Below are 24,099 nucleotides of genomic sequence, written 5' to 3'. Positions count from 1 at the left end.
GCTGGGATGTAATGTTAAAATTGTACAAGGCATTGGTGAGACCAAATCTGGAGTATGGTGGATTTTGGTCGCCCAATTATAGGAAGGATGTCAACAAAATAAAGAGAGTACAGAGGAGATTTACTAGAATGTTGCCTGGGTTTCAACAACTAAGTTACAGAGATAGGTTGAATAAGTTAGGTCTTTATTCTCTGGAGCGCAGAAGGTTAAGGGGGGACCTGATAGAGGTCTTTAAAATGATGAGAGGGATAGACAGAGTTGATGTGGACAAGCTTTTCCCTTTGAGAATAGGGAGGATTCAAACAAGAGGACATGACCAGAATTAAGGGACAGAAGTTTAGGGGTAATATGAGGGGGAACTTCTTTACTCAGAGAGTGGTAGCGGTGTGGAATGAGCTTCCAGTGGAAGTGGTGGCGGCAGGTTCGTTGGTATCATTTAAAAATAAATTGGATAGGCATATGGATGAGAAGGGAATGGAGGGTTATGGTATGAGTGCAGGCAGGTGGGACTAAGGGAAAAAAGTTGTTCGGCACGGACTTGTAGGGCTGAGATGGCCTGTTTCCGTGCTGTAATTGTTATATGGTTATATGGTTAAATTAGAGCACATGGTATTGGGGGTAGGGTATTGACATGGATAGAGAACTGGTTGGCAGACAGGAAGCAAAGAGTAGGAATTAACGGGTCCTTTTCAGAATGGCAGGCAGTAACTAGCGGGGTGCCTCAAGGCTCGATGCTGGGACACCAATTATTTACAATATATATTAACAATTTTGACGAGGGAATTAAATGTGACATCTCCAAATTTGCAGATGACACCAAGCTGGGTGGCAGTGTGAGGTGCGATGAGGCTGTAGGGTGACTTGGATAGGTTGGGTGAGTGGGCAGATGCATGGCAGATGCAGTATAATGTGGATAAATTGATTTTTTTTCACCCCGAGTGTTGTGAATCTGTGGAATTCTCTGCCACAGAATGCAGTAGAGGCCAATTCACTGGATGTTTTTAAGAGATAGTTATATTTAGCTTTTAGGGCTAACGGAATCAAGGGATATGGGGGAAAAAAGCAGGAATGGGTTACTGATTGTGGATGATCAGCCATGATCATATAGAATGGCGGTGCTGGCTCGAAGGGCCGGATGGCCTACTCCTGCACCTATTTTCTATGTTTCTATGTCCCATTTGGCCCATATTCCACTAAATCTTTCCTATCCATGTAACTATCTAAGTGTCCTCCTGTGGCAGCTCGTTCCATACACCCACCATCCTCTGTGTGTAAACATTGCCCCTCAGGTTCTTATTAAATCTTCCCGCCCTCACCTTTAACCTATGTCCTCTGATTAGAGTCACACAGCATGGGAACAGGCCCATTCGGCCCAACTTGCCCACACAGGCCAACATGTCCCATTTACACTAGTCCCACCTGCCTGCGTTTGTCCCATATCCTTCTAAACCTGCCCTATCCATGTACCCATCTAAATGGTTCTAAAACATCGTGATGGTCCCTGCCTCAATTACCCCCAGCAACTCGTTCCATACACCCACCACCCTTTGTGTGAAAAAGTTACCCCTCAGTTTCATATTAAATCTTCCCCCCCCCCCCCCCCCCCCCCTCCCCTCACCTTAAACCAATGTCCTCTGGTTCTTGATTCCCCTACTCTGGGCAAGAGACTCTGTGCATCTACCCGATCTATTCCCCTCATCATTTCATACACAAGATCATCCCTCATCCTCCTGCGCTGCAAGCAATAGAGTTCCAGCCTGTGCAACCTCTCCCTATAGCTCAGACCCTCGAGTCCCGGCAACATCCATGTAAATCTTTGCACTCTTTCCAGCTTGACACCATCCTTCCTAGAGCAGGATGACCAAAACTGAACATAATACTCCAAATGCAGTAACACAAAAGAATACAGTGGGCCAGGCGGCATCACTGAAGAACATAGAGGGGTGACATTTCAGTTTGGGGCCCTTCTTCAGGCTAAATGTTCAGACGATATGCAATCAACCCTGCGTGTCTTTTTCTGGATGAGCAAGGACTGGCTGGGCCAAATATCCTTGTATCCGGCATGAATCAGTCTTTTGTCATCAGTCAAGAATGTTTTATTGTCATTTGTCCCGAAACAGAACAATGAAATTCTTACTTGGAGCAGCACAACACATATGTAAACATAGTACTGTGTAAACACCATGCCAAACAACCCCCTCTCTCTCTCTCTCTCTCTTCTCCCATCTCTATACCCCCCCCCCTTACTTTCTATTCCCATTCCCCTCCCCCTCCCTCTATCTCCTTCTAAATATATCTTTTTTTTTCTATTTTCTTTTTCAAAGACTTTATTCAGCACAAACGCAGGGGTGGGAGATAGCAACCTTCACGTGGTCCACCCTGTTTCGACGAATGAAACCAATCAAATAAGATCAAATAGAACAAGTTGTCCTACAACTTTAGGCTGTGCACGCCATACGCAAGAAGAAGAAGCACAAACGCATAATGCATCACATCAAAAACACACAGAGGTTACAATACATCATTATAGTACAATGATGCATTCATTATTTATAATACTCTCAACCCCACACGGTGACCAGTGCCCAAGGAAGGCCACCACAGTCGCCGTGGAGACCTCCAGGGACACGCACGCACGCACACGCACGGACGTAGACCCGCAGCCGACTCTAGCCTGACCATCGACCGCCTGGACCCATCTTAGCCAGGCACAGCAACAAACCGAGAGGGAGACCCCCCCCGATCGGCTCCCCCCTCCCCCCCTCCCTGCCTTGTGTCCAAACACTAGAATCGTGGGACTAAAATGCAACCAAGACTTGAGGAACAACCCCTTCAGATATTGGTACAGGGGCAGTAACCTCCCACACTCCATATACGCATGGAACACGGTCTCTTCCTCACCGCGGTAAATACAGGCGGCCGGCGAGCCCGTGAACCGGCTCAAAAGGTTAATACACGCCACCGCTCTGCGCAACACTCTCCACCCCAGGTCCCCAATGTAAAGGGGGACCACTCCCTTGTAGAGAGACCCCCCACTGGAGACCACCCCCACCTTCAGGTGGTAACACAGACCGCCACGGTGTGTCAGGACAGAAGACAATGGCAAGGAGGTGCAGAATATGCAGGAGCATTCAGTACAGTATGTGTCACTTCGCGACACGAAACGGCACGCTGGGCGTCTCGGAAAGGCGGCTCAAGTTGTGTGGACGCCTATATATATTCTTCTCTCTCTATATATCCCTCTCTCTCTCTCGCTATCTCCCTCTATATATAATCTTCTCTCTATAATATCCCTCTCTCTCTCTCTCTACCTTATCTCCCTCTCTCTATCTATAACTATATTTCAAACTATAATAGTGCAAAGATAAAAACAAGGCCCCCAAAGTCTATGTAGTTTGGAGCCTATTTGGAGGTTGTAGTGTTTAACATTCTGATGGCTGCAGGGAAGAAGCTGTTCCTGAACCTGGACGTTACAGTTTTCAGGCTCCTGTACCTTCTTCCCGATGGCAGGGGTGAAATGATCGCGTGGCCAGGGTGGTGTGGGGTCTCTGATGATGCTGGCTGCCTTGTTGAGGGGCAAACTTGCTCCAACACTTGCCTCAGCCCCGAGTCTGCTGAGAGACAGCGTTTTCTCTCTCACCTTTCCTCTACTGTGGAATTCCCTGCCACAGAGGGCAGTGGAGGCCAAGTCACTGGAAGGATTTAAGAGAGAGTTAGATAGAGCTCTAGGGGCTGGTGGAGTCAAGGGATATGGGGAGAAGGCAGGCACAGGTTATTGATTGGGGACGATCAGCCATGATCACAATGAATGGCGGTGCTGGCTCAAAGGGCCGAATGGCCTCCTCTCTGCACCTATTTTCTATGTTTCTATGTTACAAAGACCGACCTCTCTGACACAGAAGAGCAACTTCACCCTGGTTTCAGAAGTGGGAGGCACGGTGGCGCAGCAGTAGAGTTGCTGCCTCACAGCGCCAGAGAACCGGGTTCGATCCTGACTACGGGTGCAGTCTGTACAGAGTTTGTACGTTCTCCCTGTGACTTGCGTGGGTTTTCTCCGGGTGCTCCAGTTTCCTCCCGCACTCCAAAGACGTGCAGGTTTGCAGGCTAATTGGCTTGGTATAAATTTAAAATTGTCCCTGGTGTGTAGGGTAGTGTTAGTGTGCGGGGATCGCTGGTCGGCGTGGATTCAGTGGGCCGAAGGGCCCGTTTCTGCACTGTATCTCTAAACTAAACTAAACTAAGTGCTGCCTTCACTTTACAGAAAGCCCACACTGAACACAATCGAGTCTCTCCCCCCAATGTGATGATTGTACTTCAGATATCTCACCTCCTGGAGGTGTTCCAAAGCTACTCTCGGCCACAGGCCATATAAATGGGCCTCGAGGATTCAAACCCATCTGCCTGCTCCCCCTCCAGGGTTTGACGAAGGATCTCGACCGAAAACGTCACCCATTCTTTCTCCCCACAGATGCTGCCTGACCCGCTGAGTTACTCCAGCATTTCGTGTCTGTCCGCCTGCTCGTTTGTTTATCTCGAACTGGTCGGCCATGTTAAAAACATCCCAATATCAGCAGAATGCAAACACCACCATGGTCACACAAAACAGCACCGTGGTGTAGTGGGTAGAGCCGCTGCCTCACAGCACCAGGGACCCCGGTTCGATCCTGACCTCAGGTGCTCTCCATGTGGAGTTTCCACGTTCTCCCCGTGACTCCCGTGGAGGCATACGGCATGAAAATAGGCCCTTCGGCCCAACATGTCCATGGGATAGTCCCATTTACGGCGCAGCGGTAGTGCCGCTACCTCATAGCGCCAGAGACCCGGGTTCGGTCCTGACCTCGGGTGGAGTTTGCACGTTCTCCCTGTGACCTCGTGGGTTTCATCTGGGTCCCCAGGTTCCCTCCCTCATCTGAAAGATGTGCGGGTTTATAGGTTAAGTGGCCCCTCTGTAAACTTTGTACGGAGTGACTGAGAAAGTGGGATAACGTCGAACCAGTGTGAACGTTATCGATTGACGGTCGGCACGGACTCGGTGGGCCGAGTGGCCTGTTTCTGTGCTGTAACTCAAAACTAAAACTAAATTCCAACTCGGGATCTGAACACATTGTGGTTGCAGCAAACCACTGATGCCTTCTGAACGTCTTGGAAGGAATATCAAACATGATGGGCAAGGCAATTTTTTTTAGATTAAAAAAAATCTGTCGGGTTTTTTAAATGGAAACCACTGGATATTTCCCTGAGGATTAAGTGTTGTTTTCATATCATAGCTGAGGTCAAGGGGGCAATGTTAGAGAAAATTCACATCAAAACAGACAGATTTGTATCCAGATTAAGGGTAAAAAGGCCAAATGTTAGCAGCCAAGTTGTTCCAAAATAATAATTGCAAACAACACAGAAACTTTAGACTTCAGACTTTAAAAATACAGCGTGGAAACAGGCACTTTGTCCCACCGAGTCCGTGCCGACCAGCGATCCCCGCACACTAACACTACCCTACACACACTGGGGACAATTTTACATTTACACAAAGCCAATTAACCTACAGACCTGCACGTCTTTGGAGTGTGGGAGGAAATTGTAGATCTCGGAGAGAACCCACGTAGGTCACGGGGAGAACGTTACAAACTCCGTGCAGTCAGGAATGAACCCAGGTCTCTGGTGCTGTAAGGCAGTCGTTCTACTGCTGCACCATCGTGGAGATATAATGCGGAAACAGGCCCTTTGGCCCACCGTGTCCGCGCCGACCAGCGATCACCCCGTACACTAGCACTACCTTACACACTGGGGACAATTTGCAATTTTACACAAGGACACAAAAGTGCAAGAGTAACTCAGCAGGTCAGGCAGCATCCCTGGAGAACATGGATAGGTGATGGTACTTCAGGGACCAAACAGCCACACACAGGCCGGCACGGTGACGCAGCGGTAGATCTACTGCCTCACAGCGCCAGAGATCCAGGTTCGATCCCGATTACGGGTGCTGTCTCTATGGAGTTTGCACGTTCTCCCTGTGACCTGCGTGGGTTTTTCTCCGAGATCTTCGGTTTCCTCCCACACTCCAAAGACGTACAGGTTTGTAGGTTAATGGGCTTGGTATAAATGTAAAATTGTCCCTGGTGTGTGTGTGTGTGTGTGAGTAGGGTAGTGTTAGTGTGCGGGGACCGCTGGACGGCGCGGACTCGGTGGGCTGAAGGGCCTGTTTCTGCGCTGTATCTCCAAACCAAACTAAACTTGGTGCCAATTGCAATCTGTGCTCGCTAATCATTTGTGGTTTGTGGGAAAGCAAATGTCTGCACTTAAATCAGGAAACTCTATAAGGAATGAGCTACCCCGACTGCAGGATTCTCAATGAGCTTTTGATTTATCCTGCACGCTTCAGCTTGCAGGGACTATAAACCGTTCCGCACTGCAGCTGTATCTTGATATAGTGCGTCAGCAGACTCACTTATTTTAATAATTTCCCCACATTTTTCATTCCTAGGATATTAGGGAATGGATTGACATGTTTTATTTGCTATGCAGCAAGGAACCAGGCCCTACGACACACAAGTACATTTATAGTGGAGATAGACACAAAATGCTGGGGTAACTCAGCGGGACTTCTTCCATTGAGAGTAGGGAAGATTCAAACAAGAGGACATGATTTGAGAATTAAGGAACAAAAGTTTAGGGGTAACATGAGGGGGAACTTCTTTACTCGGAGAGTGGTAGCTGTGTGGAATGAGCTCCCAGTGGAAGTGGTGGAGGCAGGTTCGATTTTATAATTTAAAAATAAATTGGATAGGTATATGGACGGGAAAGGAATGGAGGGTTATGGTCTGAGTGCAGGTAGATGGGACTAGGTGAGAGTAAGTGTTCGGCACGGACTAGAAGGGCCGAGATGGCCTATTTCCGTGCTGTAATTGTTATATGGTTATATGGTATATGGGACATGCAGCATCTTAGTTTAGTTTAGTGTAGAGATACAGCACGGAAACAGGCCCTTCAGCCCACTTAGTCTGCGCGATTCCCCCCCCCCCTCCCCCCATATTAACACTATCCTACACACTACTGACAATTTTTTACATTCACCAAGCTAATTTAGAAACATAGAAACATAGAAATTAGTTGCAGGAGTAGGCCATTCGGCCCTTCGAGCCTGCACCGCCATTCAATATGATCATGGCTGATCATCCAACTCAATTTACCTACGTACCTGCACGTCTTCGGCCCGAAACATTGCCTATTTCCTTCGCTCCATAGACCGTACCCGCTGAGTTTCTCCAGCAATTTTGTCTACCTTCGATTTTCCAGCCTCTGCAGTTCCTTCTTGAACATTATAGCCCAAAACGAGTGTGGGAGGAAACCGGAGCACCCGGGGTAAACCCACGCAGGTCACGGGGAGAACGTGCAAACTCCACACCGACTGCACCCGTACTGTGGGCCGAGCCCGGGTCTCTGGCGCCGTGAGGCAACAACTCTCCCGCTGCGCCACCTTGCCGCCCTTGGTCTCAACTTAACCAGGACGTGGTCTGAGACAAACACAGCTGCATCTAGTCACGTCTCACCGCACAGCTGCCCGGCCTGTCCATGCTTCCACACAGGACTGATTCATGCGGTGAAATCCCCGAGTTTTGGAGCAAAGGGGCAGTGAGCCCGTCCACAATACTTCCAGCGCGGTTTAAATCCAGCGAATGCTATGAACCAGCTTCCTCCTGTGCTAATATTTCTCAGAATGCCATCATGTGCATTCAAATGATTAGTTCCAAATGTCAATTGCAGTGAAATGGAAAAAAACATGCAGCAGCACGAAGGCCAAGAGAGATAGGGCACAGAACCTTCAGCCCACTGAGTCCACGCTGACCAGCGATCACCCGCTCATACACTAGTTCTATGTCATCCCACTTTCTTGTCCGCTCCCTACACACTAGGGGTTATTTACAGAAGCTAATTAACCTACAAACCCGCACATCGCACAGATGTGGAAAACCACAGGAGACCCACGCAGGTCACAGGGAGAACGTGCAAACTCCGCACAGACAGCACCCGAGGTCAGGATCAAACCCGGGTCTCTGGTGCTGTGCGGCAGCAGCTCCACCAATGAATAACAGGCCCTTCGCCCCACCAAGTCCGGGCCGACCAACGATCCCCGCACACCAACACAATCCTACACACACTGGGAACAATTTACAATTTTACCAAGCCAATCAGCCTACAAACCAGTACAACTTTGGAGTGTAGGGCACCCGGAGAAAAGCCACGCGGTCGTGGGGAGAACGTACAAGCTGCGTACAGACACCACCTGTAGTCAAGATGCTGTCTTGACTAGCAGCTGTAATAGCCCTGTCCCACGGTACAAGTTCATTCCAAGAGCTCTCCCGAGTTTAAAAAAAAGTCAAACTCATGGTAAGCACGGAGAATGAATGTAGCGGGTACGTCGGAGCTCGGGGACGTCTCTTAGCGCTAACGGCAGGTAGCTTTAGAAGACTCGCTAACGGCAGGTAAGCTCGGGAAGACTCGTGAAGATTTTTCAACGTGATGAAAAATGTCCACGAGAGCCCCGAGTACCGACGAGTGGCCATTACCGTAAATCTCCGAGTTTGAATCAGGGCAAACTCGGGAGAGCTCTTGGAATGAACTCGTACCGTGGGACAGGGCTTTCTATGGAACTCTACCGCTGTGCCGCCGTGCTACTCAATCTTTCAGTTTGAAGAAGAGTTCCGACCCGAAATGTCACCTATTCATTTATTTTCTTCAGAGATGCTGCCTGACCCACTGTTACTCCAGCATTTTGTGTCGTAACTGGATTATTATTTGGATGTTAAAGCATTTTTTTATTATTATTATCTGTTGATGGGGCATACACCACAACCTCCAACTGAACTCCAAACTCCAAACTGCCTGGGTTGCACTAGGAACTGTTTTGTTTTTTGCACTATATATATATATATATTTTTTTTTTTGTTATGGAACTTTTTGTAATGTTAGTTTATGGTATTATCTACTAAGTACTGTGTTTACAAACCTGTTGTGCTGCTTCAAGTAAGAATTTATTTCATTGTTCCATCTCAGTACACGTGACAATAAAACACTGACTCTCTCAACTCTCAAAACATAGGTTTAGGAAACACCCTTATTGTTTCAGAGATTAGCTTCGTTTTTTTTTTAATCCAGTTATCTAATTACATGTAATTAAATTCCCCGGGGTCACAGTGGTAGAGTTGCTGCCTTACAGTGCCTGACTATGGGTGCTGTCTGTGAGGGGAGTTTGTACGTTCTCCTTGTGACCTCGTGGGTTATCTCCGGGTGTTCCGGTTCCCCCCCACACTCCAAAAATGTGCGGGTCTGTAGGTTAATGGTCCCTAGTCTGTAGAATAGGGTTAGTCCGGGATGATCACCATGGACTCGGTGGGCCAAAGGGCCTGTTTCCGTGCTGTATCTCCAAACTAAACTAATGTATGGGGGGGTCTGGTCGGCACGGACTCGATGGGCCGAAGGGCCTGTTTCCACGCTGTATCTCTAAACTAAACTAAGCTGCCAGAGTGGGATTTGAACTCACGTCTCTGCATCAATGGCACAGAACCTTTGCTCCCCATCCAACAGCCTAGCCACTAAGCCACACCACGCAAGTCAACAATCAGCTTTACTCTGCTTGGGAAAACTTCTGAGGAGATTTTGAACATTATCACTTGTTTCAAAACAGGTGGGAAGCTTGGAGGGGGAGAGACATTGCCTGGAACAGCCCTGGGTTACAGCAGGAGCCAAGCTAAGCAAACACCAGCCATATTATTGATGTTATTCAATAGAGAGCAGCTACATCAAACATTAACATTGCTTTAAGTCAGCTCTAGACAGGAATAGAAGGCAGACCAGTTCCAAAGTAGACAAAGGCAAATGTTGAGTTGATATTTCTTGTCTTCCATAAAGAACATACAGTCATACAGTGTGGAAACAGGCCCTTCAGCCCATCTTGCCCATACCAACCAACATGTCCCACCTACACTAGTCCTACCTGCCTGCATTTGGCTCATATCCATCTAAACCTGTCCTCTCCATGTACCCGTTTAATTGTTTCTTCAACCTTACAATAGTCCCAGCCTGAACTACCTCCTCTGGCAGCTTGTTCCATACACCCACCGCCTCTGTGTGAAAATGTTTCTCCTCAGGTTCCTATTAAATTTTTTCCCTCTATGTCCTCTAGTTTTTGACTCCTCTACTCTGTGCAAGAGACTCTACGAGTTTACCAGATCAATTCCTCTCATGATTTTGTACACCCCTATAAGATCACCCCTCATCCTCCTGCACTCCAAGGAACAGAGCCCTAGCCTGCTCAACCTCTCCCTGCAGCTGAGGGCCCAGAGTCCTGGCAACATCCTCGTAAATCATGTCTGCATTCGTTCGAGCTAGATGACATCTTTCCTACAACAAGGTGTGCAACACTGAACACACTGAAACAATGAACTTCCAAACAGTATGGAGCACTTAAAGATCTAGAATGTGTTGTTCATTTTTTCTTTTCTTTTTTATTTTTCTATGGATGTGCGAAAACTGAATTATTTATTTTATGTAAAGCACTTTGGTTTCAACGCGAGTTGATTTAAACGTGCTATATAAATGAAGTTTACCTACTTACGTAAAGGCAACAGGAGATGGGCGGTACAGCGCCGGAGACCCAGGTTCTATCCTGACCTCGGGCGCTGCCTGTGCGGAGTTTGCACGTTCTCCCTGTGACCGCGTGGGTTTCCTCCAGTTTTCTCCCACACCCCTACATTGTAGGTTAAATGACTCTCTGCAAATTGCCCCCCATGTGTAGGGAATAGATGAGAAAGTGGGATAACATGGAACTAATGTGATCGAGTGATCGATGGTCAGGTGGGCCAGGGCAGTTTAAGGCCTGCTTCAAAGAACTGGCCAGCAGACAACACTTTTTACTGCCACTCTCGTCCTGATTAATTCTAGACCAGCAGGTATCTAGTAAAGCAGTAATTTACCACTTCAGGCTAATGGGCAGCACGCTGGCGCAGCGGTAGAGTTGCTGCCTCACTGCGCCAGAGATCCAGGTTCGATCCTGACTACGGGTGCTGTCTGTACGGAGTTTGTACGTTCTCCCCGTGACCGTGTGGGTTTTCTCCGGGAGCTCCGGTTTCCTCCCACACTCCAAAAAACGTACAGGTTTGTAGGCTAATTGACCGGTAAAATTGTAAATTGTCCCCAGTGTGTGTAGGATAGTGTTAGTGTGCGGGGATCGCTGGTCGGCGTGGACTCAGTGGACCAAAGGGCCTTTTCGCGCTGTATCTCTAAACTAAACTAAACACATACATTAACTCAAACGCGTTTGTGCCCAGATTTAATCCAGGAACACACAGTGTCATTTGACAATTTCATAAGGAGTAGAATTAGGCCATTCGGCCCATCGAGTCTACTCCACCATTCAATCATGGCTGATCTATCTCTTCCTCCTAACCCCATCCTCTTGCCTTCTCCCCATAACCCCTGACACCTGTACTGATCAAGAACCCTTCTATGCCTTAAAGGGTCTCGACCCGAAACGTTGCCTAATCCTTCTCTCCATAGATGCTGCCTCACCCGCTGAGTTTCTCCAGCATTTTTGTCTACCTTCGATTTTTCAGCATCGGCAGTTCTTTCTGAAACATTATGCCTTAAAAATATCCACTGACTTGGCCTCCACAGCCTTCTGTGGCAAAGAATTCCACAGATTCACCACTCTCTGTGTGAAAAATGTTTTTTCTCATCTCGGTCCGAAAAGACTTTCCCCTTATCCTTAAACTGTGACCCCTTGTTCTGGACTTCCCCAACATCGAGAACAATCTTCCTGCATCTAGCCTGTCCAACCCCTTAAGGATTTTGTAAGTATGTAAGGGTGGCCCCCTCATCCTTCTAAACTCCAACCAGTATAGGCCCAGTGCTCCTCATATGCTAACCCACTCACTCATTCCTGGGACGTTCCCGTAATTCTCCTCTGGGCTCGCTCCAGAGCCAGCACATCCTTCCTCAAGACAGCCTCCTCATTTAGCTCCCTGTTTTGTCTAGGAATGGACTCACTATTGTCCGTCCACCACAGGTTTAACTCCATGCAAGGGGCATCTGCACTGACTTTGAGGGGTAGCCACATCGCATGACCAATGCAGGCCCTGCTAATTCATTCAAGCTAAGAACTAAATTCCTTCGACCGCTGCGCAATCCGAGGAATGCGAAACAGGAAGTCTTCCCTGATCCTTTTACTAATCCACTCAAACAGCAAAGGCCTTAAATTTTACTTCTGTAGAGGCGAGAAGAGAAAAATAAAACAAAATATAAAGCCCTAGGACTGTCAACAGCACTCAGCGATCTGGAGCGATGAGGAATGGTGAAAGTATACTGTGATTTAGTGAACTTATTCAGCTTTCATCTCCATCTGTGTCCACTTAGACAAAGGTTTAGTTTGAAGAAGGGTCTCGACCCGAAACGTCACCCATTCCTTCTCTCCAGAGATGCTGCAAGTCCCGCTGTGGGGTTACTCCAGCCTTTTGTGTCTATCAAAGGTTTAGTTTATGTAGTTTAGAGATACAGCGCGGAATCAGAATCAGGCCCTTCGGCCCACCGAGTCTGCACTGACCTGCGATCCCCGCACATTAACACTATCCTACACACACTAGGGACAATTTACAATTCTTACCAAAGTGGATTTACCCCAGGTGGCGCAGCGGTAGTGTTGCTGCCTCACAGCGCCAGAGACCAGGGTTCGATCCTGCCTATGGGTGCTGTCTGTGTGGAGTTTGAACGTTTTTACCGTGACCACGTGGGTATTCCCCAGGTGCTGGGGCTCTATCTCCGTTTCCTCCTCCACTCCCAAGATGTACAGATTGTAGGGTGGATGGACACAAAATGCTGGGGTAACTCAGTAGGACAGGCAGGCAGCTTCTCTGGAGAGAAGGAATGGGTGACGTTTCGACCCGGAACCTCACCCAGAGTCACAGAGGGCCAATTAATCTTGGAAGAGATGTGGTAGAGAACCGGAAAAGAAATAGATGAAGAAAGGTCTCACCCCGAAACGTCGCCTATTCTTTTACTCCAGAGATGCTGCCTGCCCTGCTGAGTTACTCCTGCATTTTGTGTCTATCTCCAGAGTATAAAGAGCATCTGCAGTTCCTTCCTGCACACTATAACACTATAATTAGCTTTCCAACAAAGGGAACAGAGGAACCTCTGATAACTGTGCGCTGGAGAAGCCCATTGTTGTACTAACACTGACCAGTTAACCAGGGGTTTTTTTTCCTCACAGACCCCGACTGGATTAAACAGCCCTTGGTAGCAGCAGTGTTCACTCCTATATTCTTAGATCCTTTTAACGGGAAAAATATACAATTAATGGCTTGGCCCTTACCAGCATTGACGGACAGAGGGATCGTGGGGTCCAAGTTCATAGCTCATTGAACGTGGCAATGCAAGTAGATGGTGTGGTAAAGAAGGCATATGGTGTGCTTGCCTTCATAGGTCAAGGCTTTGAGTGTAAAGGGCCTGTCCCATTTGGCGATTTTTTTTGGCGACTGCCAGTGTCATTGACTGACATATCAGGGTTGCCGAAAAAGTTTTGAACATTTCAAAATCCAGCGGCAACAAAAACAATGCTGTGACACTCGAGGAGACGCCTCGCATCAATACGTCGACACGCCACATCACATCACTTGAAACATGTAAGATTGTTAAGGGTTTGGACACCCTAGAGGCAGGAAACATGTTCCCGATGTTGGAGGAGTCCAGAACCAGGGGCCACAGTTTAAGAATAAGGGGGAAGCCATTTAGAACGGAGACGAGGAAACACTTTTTCCTCACAGAGAGTGGTGAGTCTGTGGAATTCTCTGCATCAGAGGGCGGTGGAGGAGGCCGGTTCTCCGGATGCTTTCAAGAGAGAGCTAGATAGGGCTCTTAAAGATAGCGGAGTCAGGGGATACGGGGAGAAGGCAGGAACGGGGTACTGATTGGGGATGATCAGCCATGATCACAATGCATGGCGGTGCTGGCTCGATGGGCCGAATGGCCTCCTCCTGCACCTATTGTCTATTGTCTATTATCACGCTGCGATTTTTTCGGTGACCTGATACATCAGTCAATGATGCCGGCAGTCGCCGAAGAAAATTCGCAAAGTGAGACAGTCCCTTAAGGGTCAGGAATTCACGATGCGACTGCATCATGGCGGCACGGTGGCGCAGCGGTAGAATCGCTGCCTTACAGCGCCAGAGACCCGGGTTTGATCATGACCGGGTGCTGTCTGTGCAGAGTTTGCACGTTCTCCCCATGGTCTATCTTCGGTCTAAACCAGCATCTGCAGTTCCTTCCTACACAAGAGGAAGTGGGAGACCAGTCCGAATATCAGTTCCTCAAAACAGACCCGCCATTAATCCAAAGAATAATATCGCTGGGTGAGACAGCGTGGGAGGATATAATGAAGCTCATTGTCCCCAGGAAGGGAAACAAGCAGAGTGGGAGGCACTGCAAGCACAGAGGACTTCCAAAGAAAATGATGGCTATTCCTGAAGCAGTCGCAGAATTCTGTGGCACAGAATCTCAACCGAGATACCATGTTTACATTGAACTTAACATCAAGAGGAGCAAGATGTTTGAAAACGCACACCTCCAGATTCAGGGTCAGTTTCTTCCCAGCTGTTATCAGGCAACTGAACCATCCTACCACTGACTAGAGAGCGGCCCTGAGCTACAATCTGTCTCATTGGAGACCCTCAGACTATCTTCAATCAGATTTTATCTTGCACTAAACGTTATTCCCTTTATCCTGTATCTGCACTGGGATCGGCTTGATGGTAATCATGTATTGTCTTTCCACTGACTGGTAAGCGGGAAACACAAAAGCTTTTCACTGTACCTCGGTACACGTGACAATAAACCAAATAACAAAATTTAAACTAAAGTAAAGATACAGCATTGAAACTTTCAGCCATTCGGCCCATCGAGTCCACGCCGACCATCGATCACCCGATCACATTAGTGCCACGTAATCCCACTTTCTCATCCCCTCCCGGGGCGACTTACGGCCAATTAGCTGACAAATCCACACGTCTTTGGGATGTGGGAGGAAACTGGAGGAAACCCATGGTGGCCACAGGGAGGACATGGAAACTCCACACATGCAGCACCCGAGGTCAGGATTGAACCCGGATCTCAGGCGCAGTGAGGCAGCGTCTGTACCAGTTGTGCCACTGTGCTGCCCTCACCCCTATTTGCTAAAGGAACAAATCAGAGATCATGTTTGGGACAACACGAGTGAAATGTTTGCAGTAGTGAATGGGTGATCACGGGGCAGCACGGTCTTGATGGGCCAAAGGGCCCGTTTCCACTCTGTATCTCTAAGCTATTGAAGTGCAGTGAAGCTCTTTGTTTTTCATACTGTCTAAACAGATCCGATCAGATTATACACAAAATGCAATCAAGTTCACCATAAGTACAATAGGTAGAGCAAAGGGGAAGATACAGAGTGCAGAATATAGTTGTCAGCATTGTAGCGCACCAGTTCCAGAGACAGTGTAATGTCCACAATGGGGTCGAGGTGAATACATTAGGATGGATGGCTGTATGGGAGGCAGGGATGCGCAGTGGGTAGATCTGCTGCCTCACTGTGCCGGAGACCAGGGTTCGATCCTGACCACGGGTGCTGTCAATGGGAAGTTTGCACGTTCTATATATATGGCCTCCTACACGTGCGGGTGTGCAGGTTTATAGCCCTTTGTAAACTGCCCCATGGTGTGTAGTGAGTGGGAGAACGTGGAACTAGTGACAGATGTTCACAGTGGCGGTGGAGCCCCGTGGGACCCAGCCCGCGGCCATCAGTGCCTGGGTCTGCCGATCCCGCGGCTGGGGCCTGTGTCGGCGCCACGGTGGCGTCCGGAGAGGGCGCGGCGGCGTTAGCGGAGAGGTCGGCGCGGCGGTCGATGATGGCGCCGACCAACGGACGAGGACGGACCACGTGGAAGTGAGGTCGCCGCTGCCGGGGGAAGGAACAAAGGGGGACCTGGCGTGGGGGGGGGGGGGGGGGGGGGGGGATTTGTAACTTTGTAAACACCTTTATGGGCGACTAGTTGAATACGTTGGCGATGCAAGCAAATAATTTCACTGTGGCTTTCACACATGTGACATTAAAGTATTGAAGCTTTACAAGAACACTGTGACATTGTGGCTATCATTCCTGGGCCAACAATCCCAAGGCAGACCAATGGCCCAAAGCCCTATTTATACCCTCGCATCGCTGGACCCAGGTTCAATTCTGACTATGGGTGCTGTTTGGACAGAGTCTGTACGGACTCCCTACTATATATTAGTGTTTTAGACAATAGACAATAGGTGCAGGAGTAGGCCATTTAGCCCTTCGAGCCAGCACCGCCATTCAATGTGATCATGGCTGATCATCCACAATCAGTACCCCGTTCCTGCCTTCTCCCCATATCCCCCGACTCCGCTATTTTTAAGAGCCCTATCTAGCTCTTTCTTGAAAGCATCCAGAGAACCTGCCTCCACCGCCCTCTGAGGCAGAGAATTCCACACACTCACCACTCTCTGTGAGAAAAAGTGTTTCCTCGTCTCCGTTCTAAATGGCTTCCTCCTTATTCTTAAACTGCGTGTGGCCCCTGGTTCTGGACTCCCCCAACATCGGGAACTTTTATCCTTTTATTTACAGGATTGTGTTAAAAACGTTAAATTTCTCTTTGGTTTGCTCCAGAGTTGGAGATTCAGGACATCGTCACAATAAATGTCGAGAGCCTAGAAGATAGTTGGGCTGTGAAACTTGTTAATTTTCTCTCGATGATACAGTTCTTGCAGGCAGGTAGGTCAAAGATATCAACAGATTGGTGCAAAGCCGACACATCAAAGTAGGGAAGTTGTATTTGGCCAATTTTCGGTTCGATCCTGACCTCGGGTGCTGTCTGTGAAGTTTGTACGTACTCCCCGGGACCACGTGGGTTTCCTCCGGATTCTCCGGTTTCCTCCCACATCCCAAAGTCGTGCAGGTAGGTCAGTTGGCCGTCGGTAAAAATTACCCCGTGGTAGGGAGTGGAGTGTATTGGAATGTGGGATAACATAGAACCAGCGTGGACACAAGCAACTGCAGATGCTGATTTACAAAATCCTGTACGTTGTATCTGTACACTGTGGACGGCTCGATTGTAATGATGTATAGACTTTCCACTGACTGGTTAGCACGCATCAAAAGATTTTCACTGTACCTCGGTACACGTGGCAATAAACTAAACTAAAAAGCCAAAAAGTGCCAGACCTATTCTGCTGGTCAGGCAGCACCTCTGGAGACCGTGGATAGGCGATGTTCCGGGTCGGGACCCTTCATCGGGTAAAAATTGCCCCCTGGTGTGTAGGGAGTGGATGAGAATGTGGGATAACATAGAACTAGTGTGTACGGTGGTCGGAGTGGACTCCATGGACCTGTTTCCATGCTGTATCTCTAAGCTAAACAAATCAGGGCACGGCACACGTTGGTAGTGTATGTAGCTGGTGTGACGGCATCTTAGATCTTTGACTTAAACCGTATCAGAAAGCACGTTTAGTGCAACAGTTAGATATCTTGGGAACAGGGACATTGCAACAGTCTCCTCTTATTCTGAGAAAACAAGGGCCATGCTGACAAGGCCACAAGGATCTGCTGAGAATTGTGGACGCAGCCCAGACCATCACATAAACCAAACTCCCTTCTATTGACTCCATCTACACCTCACACTGCCTCGGCAAGGCCACCAGCAGCATAATCAAGGACAAGTCTCACCCCTGACGGCCACTCCCTCTTCTCCCCTCTCCCATCAGGCAAGAGGTACAGAAGCGTGAAAACGCACACCTCCAGATTCAGGGACAGTTTCCTCCCAGCTGTTATCAGACAACTGAACCATCCCACCACCAATTGGAAAATGGTCCTGAGCTACTATCTACCTCAGTGGAGACCGTCGGACTATCTTTGATCGGACTTTACTTTGCACTAAACGTTATTCCCTTTATCATGTATCTGTACACTGTGGACGGCTCGATTGTAATCATGTGTTGTCTTTCCGCTGCCTGGTTAGCATGCAACAAAAACTTTTCACAGTACCTCGGTACACGTGACAATAAACTAAACTTCAAACTTCTGGTAGTGAGGACCAAATGACAGAGACCTAGTGTCCCGTTGCCATGGCTCCTGTTGTTCATCTAAAGAGATGCAGTGATGCCTCAGAAGGCTGTGGAGGCCAATGGATATTTTTAAGGCAAAACCCAGCGGAATGGGCAGCACGGTGGCGCAGCAGTAGAGTTGCTGCCTCACAGGGCCAGAGACCCGGGTTCGATCCTGGCCTCGGGAGCTATCAGTACGGGGTTTGCACATTCTCCCCGTGACCGCGTGGGTTTTCTCCGGGTGCTCCGGTTTCCTCCCACAGTCCCACAAACGTATAGGTTTGTAGGTTAATTGGCTCCTAGTGTGTAGGATAGAACTAGTGATTGGAGCTTGGTGGTCAGCGTTTGGGGCCCCATAACTGAGAAAGGATGTGCTGCTGGAGAGGGTCCAGAGGAGGTTTACAAGAATGATCGGGTTAACATATGATGAGCATTTGATGGCACTGGGCCTGTACTCGCTGGAGTTTAGAAGGATGAAGGGACGTCCTCATTGAAACTTACTGAATAGCGAAAAGCCTGGATAGAGTGGATGTGAAGAGGATGTTTCCACTAGTGGGAGAGTCTGGTACCAGAGGGCACAGCCTCAGAATAAAAGGACGTACATTTAGGAAGATGAGGAGGAATGCGGAGTCTGTGGAATTCATTGCCACAGACGGCTGTGGAGGCCATTAATGGATATTTATATGGCACAGATTGATAGAATCCTGATTAGTACGGGTGTGAGCGGTTTTGGGGAGAAGGCAGGAGAATGGGGTTGAGAGGGGAAAGATGATTGAATAGCAGAGAAGACTTGATGGGCCGAATGGCCTAATTCTGCTGCAGTAACGTAGGAACATATGAACTTATTACTCGGTGTGTATTTGGGTCCGTTTCCACGCTGTATCTCTAAACTAAATTTAATGTCCCGGAGCTATGAAATAGGACCACAGAAATCCAAAATCTTCTTTCCTCCAGGCACCAAGAAAGTCCGAATGGGAATGGTCTCGGGGAGAGGGGAAGGGAACAAGAGATAAAATGGTACACAAAAAAGCTGGAGAAACTCAGCGGGTGCAGCAGCATCTATGGAGCGAAGGAAATAGGCAACGTTTCGGGCCGAAACCTTTCTGGTTTCGGCCCGAAACGTTGCCTATTTCCTTCGCACCATAGATGCTGCTGCACCCGCTGAGTTTCTCCAGCTTTTTTGTGTACCTTCGATTCTCCAGTATCTGCAGTTCCTTCTTAAACACAAGAGATAAAATGGTACTTTGTGTACGCAGAACACAGTAGTATAGTGTAGTGTTACAGCGCAGAAACAGGCCCTTCGGCCCACTGAGTTCGTGCTGACCAGTGATCAACCACTACACTAGCAGTATTCTACACACCAGGGACAATTTACAATTGTCATTGAAGCCAATTAACCTACAAACCTGTTTGTCTTTGGGGTGTGGGAGGAACCTGGAGCACCCGGGGAAAACACACGCAGTCAAGGGGAGAACGTACAAATTCCATACAGACAGCACCCTTAGTCAGGATCGAACCCGGGTCTCTGGCACTTTGAGGCAGCAACTCTTCCGCTGCGCCACCGTGTCACCCTTGTGCATTTACCGATCTATTCCTCTCATCATCTTATACATTTCTATAAGATCACCCCTCAACGTTATTCCCAGTTGCTTCTTTCGAACAAATAAAGACATGTCTCTCTGCCACAGATGGTAGTTGAGGCCAGTTCATTGGCTATATTTAAGAGGGAGTTAGATGTGGCCCTTGTGGCTAAGGGGATCAGGGGGTATGGAGAGAAGGCAGGTACGGGATATTGAGTTGGATGATCAGCCATGATCATATTGAATGGCGGTGCAGGCTCGAAGGGCCGAATGGCCTACTCCTGCACCTAATTTCTATGTTTCTATGTTTCTATGTCCCCGTTATGTATGTCCGATGCAAACTAAAAATCTGGTCCAACTTGGGATCCCAGGCTCCATTTTACTCACAACGACATCTCACTGTCCAGGCCATGGGAGGGTCTCGGGAAGTACAACTTCAGTCCCTCCCCCCCCCCACCCCGATTGCAAAGTTTGCTATAACCTTCCCCAAACACAACACAGGCAGGTTGGGAGCTGAAGGATGTCGGAATGAGCTGCAGATGCTGGTTTAAACCGAAGATAGACGCAAAAAGCTGGAGTAACTCAGACAGCATCTCTGGAGAGAAGGAATGGGTGATGTTTCGGGTCGAGACCCTTCGACAGCAACATCCCCCCCCTCTAAACCCATCATATCCCTGTATCTGCCTCAACTACCTCCTCCATCAGCTTGTACAATATACCCATCATCCTTAGTCGAGGTAGTCGAGGCAGGTACTATCACAATGTTTAAGAAACAATTAGACTGGTACAGGCATAGGATAGGTTTAGACAGAGGGTGCTGCTGAAGAAGGGTCTCGACCCAAAACGTCACCTATTTCAGAGATGCTACCTGACCCGCCAAGTTACTCCAGCTTCTCAGGTAGACAAAATTGCTGGAGAAACTCAGTGGGTGCGGCAGCATCTATGGAGCGAAGGAAATAGGCAACGTTTTGGCACGAAACGTTGCCTATTTCCTTCGCTCCATAGATGCTGCCATACCCGCTGAGTTTCTCCAGCAATTTTGTCTACCTTCGATTTTCCAGCATCTGCAGTTCCTTCTTCAACATACATACTCCAGCTTCTTGGCTCCTATGTGCAGGGTGCAGGCAAGGCACTGGGCCCGACACTGCCTCCTGGAAGCATGCAATGGGGAATGGTTGGACGGGTAAGCCACTGGGGACTGGGGCCACTGCAAGGTATGTTATGCCTGACAGTGGGGGAAGGGATTCCACACGTCTGTCTGTTTCACATATGCTCCTCTTCCAGAGATACCAGAAACACGAGGGGGAACACACCGGGGTTTTGGGGGGGGTGGGGGGGGGGGGGGGGGGGGACACGACACACAGAGAGGGTCCGGCAAGCAGCAAGGAGGTAAAGTAGAGGAATCATTTTCCAAAAGCAAAACAAATTCCCAGCACTGTGTCAGGAGGCAGGGGAGCGAGTGTTGGAGGCCGACTCTGCCAGGAAGTTTAATTTTAGACAGGCTTTCAAATTCCTCTGTACACTGACACACGCACGCTCTCTCTCCCTCTCTATCAAAAAAACAGTACGTTGCACGCACCATCACAGTCACACACACACACAGTCATGCATGCAGTCACGCACGAACAGTCACACATACAGTCACGCCAACGCAGTCACGCAGACAGTCTCACGCACACTGTCGCAGTCTCGCAGTCACACACACACACAGTCATGCATGCAGTCACGCACGAACAGTCACACATAGTCACACCAACGCAGTCACGCAGACAGTCGCAGTCTCGGACAATCACACACAGTCACACACACACACAGTCACACACACACACACACAGTCACACACACAACACACACACACAGTCACACACACAGTCACACACACAGTCACACACAGACACACACACACAGTCACACACAGTCACACACAGTCACACACACACACACAGTCACACACACAGTCACACACAGTCGCGTACACAGTCAATCACACACACAGTCACACACACACACACACACAAAGTCACACACACACACACACAGCCACACACACACACAGTCACACACAGTCACACACAGTCACGCACACACAGTCACGCACAGTCGTGTACACAGTCAATCACACACAGTTACACACACTGTCGCATATACTCAGTTACAGCCACACACACTCTCCCTCTCTCACACGCACACAAGTCAAAGAGCTTTTCTTTTTGCGAGCCCAATGCTCCCAGTGCATTAAAAGCAGTGAAACCCGCCCCCAGAAGGAAATGAATGCGAAAGAAATGCAGGTTTTGCTGGAGAAGCTTCTTCCCCACACAAGGTGTGTGTTGTGTGTGTGCGTGCCTGTGTGTGTTGTGTGTGTCTGGTTTCAGGCCGGCTCATTGTGGCTGCCGGTTCACACACACACACAGCTTGCATGCAGCCGGGAGAGGGGGCGGTGGGGGACGGGACAAAGCGGCGACTGAGTCCCCTCTCCCCTCCCCATTCCTCCTCCTCTTCTCTCCCCCCTCTTTCTTCCCTCCCTACCCCCTTCCCCTTTCCTCTCCCTCCCTGCTCCCATCCCCTCTCCCCCCCCCCCCTCTCCCCTCTGTCCCACAGTCCCGGGCCGCAGCCGCCGAAGCCCCGCTCTCACACTCACCGTCTCACAGGCGCTCCGGGGCTAAGTCTGTCGACCAGACGCTCTCCGCCTCTCCTGCCCTGTGTGTGTGTCTGTGTCTCCGTCTCTGCCTCTGTGTGTCTGTGTCTGTGCGTCTCCCCTCTGTCTCCCTCTCCCTCTCCCTCTCCGCCGTCGAGGGTCAACAGATGGAAATGGACTCGAAGCTATTGCAGCTTCCTGCAGGAATCCGAGTGAAATGCAGCCACTGTGTTCTCTGCAGCAGGAGGGGGCCGGCCGGCAGGCAGGGTGACGCTCTCCCCCTCTCCCATCACTTATTTATTTATTTTACCCCAAATAAAACTTTATTATGATTTTTTTTTTTTTTTTAAACATATAAACCCAGAGCAAAACTGTGCAAAAACTCTTCATGCATTCGATAGTGTTACCACTCAGTAGTGTCTGCACCTGGGTGCACCCGGCACACCATCGAATGCATGAAGAGTTTTTGCACAGTTTTTCTCTGGGTTTATAAGTTCTAATTTAAAAAAAAAAAAAAAAAAAAATTTGAATAAAGTTAATTTTGGGTAAAATAAAGGGGGCCACAGCTGGTGGAGTTGCTGCCTCACAGCGCCAGAGACCCGGGTTCGATCCTGACCACAGGCACTGTCGGTGCGGAATTTGTCCGTGCTCCCTGGGACCACGTGGGTTTTCTCCAGGTGCTCCGGTTTCCTACCACGCTCCAAAGACATGCAGGATTCTGTAAATTCAAGTCAAGTCACATTTATTTCTATAGCACATTTAAAAAACACCTCTCATTGGCCAAAGTACTTTACATTGCTATAAGAATAGTGTACCAAACAACAGTGGTTCATAGATTAAATACAAACATCACTACGTACATATAGCCCTCGCTCAGAGGACGTCAAGAAAGGCTTGGGAGTACAGATGAGTTTTTAGTCTCGACTTAAAGGCTCTGATGGGAAGAGGGATGCTGTTCCACAGTCTAGGAGCTGCAACCACAAAGGCGCGGGTCACCCCTGAGCTTATGCCTAGACCATCCCTTGTGTTCCTAGGGTGTAGAATAGCACTAGTGTATACACCCATTTGTTCCATACCCACCCACCTCCCTCGGAGTGAAAACTGAGTTGCCCCTCAGTTTCCTTTTTCACCTTTCCCCTCTCACCTTGAACCCAGGTCCTCTGGATTTTGGAGGCACGAGGAACTGCAGATGCTGGTTTCCCCCCCAAAAAAAGACACAAAGTGCTGGAGTAACTCATCGGGTCAGGCAACATCTCTGGAGGACATGGAGAGGTGACTTTTTGGGTCTGGACCCTTCTTCAAACAGAACCTGTGGAGATGGGAGAACCTTCTAGAAGGACAACTATAGGCACTCCACCAATCAGGCCTTTACGGTAGAGTAGCCAGATGAACCCTTCTTTAAACAGAACCTTTTTCCCAGAAAGGAAAAATCAAATACTGAAGAGCGTAGCTACAGCGCATTCAGAAAGTATTCAGACCCCTTCACTTTTTCCACATTTTGTTACGTTACAGCCTTATTCTAAAATGGATTACATTTTTTTTTTTAAATCATCAATCTACGCACAATACCCCATTAAAAAAAAGCTAAAACAGGTGTTTAGAAAGTAATTAAAAAGAAATAACTGAAATATCACATTTACATAAGTATTCAGACCCTTTACTCAGTATTTTGTTGAGGTCCCTTTGGCAGCGATTACAGCCTCGTCTTCTTGGGTATGACGCTACAAGCTTGGCACACCTGTA

General features: G+C 48.7%; 1 protein-coding gene across 2 annotated transcripts in view; it reads right to left on the bottom strand.

The window, feature by feature from the left end:
- The window catches only part of LOC129710516 (CUE domain-containing protein 1-like), a 101,919-nt gene extending 79,341 nt beyond the window's left edge, over positions 1-22,578 (bottom strand). The window contains exon 1 of one of the 2 annotated variants that reach the window (XM_055657532.1): positions 22,360-22,578. The gene's annotated coding sequence lies outside the window, so the exon portion shown is untranslated. The remainder of the gene's footprint in view (positions 1-22,359) is intronic. The other variant, XM_055657529.1, reaches the window with a different exon arrangement.
- Between the last annotated feature and the right edge of the window lie 1,521 nt (positions 22,579-24,099).

The sequence above is a fragment of the Leucoraja erinacea genome, chromosome 28 (genome assembly GCF_028641065.1).
Source record: "Leucoraja erinacea ecotype New England chromosome 28, Leri_hhj_1, whole genome shotgun sequence".
Taxonomy (NCBI): domain Eukaryota; kingdom Metazoa; phylum Chordata; class Chondrichthyes; order Rajiformes; family Rajidae; genus Leucoraja; species Leucoraja erinaceus.
The sequence above is the reverse complement of the archived record's forward strand: the minus strand, read 5'-3'. Positions and strand labels throughout refer to the sequence as shown.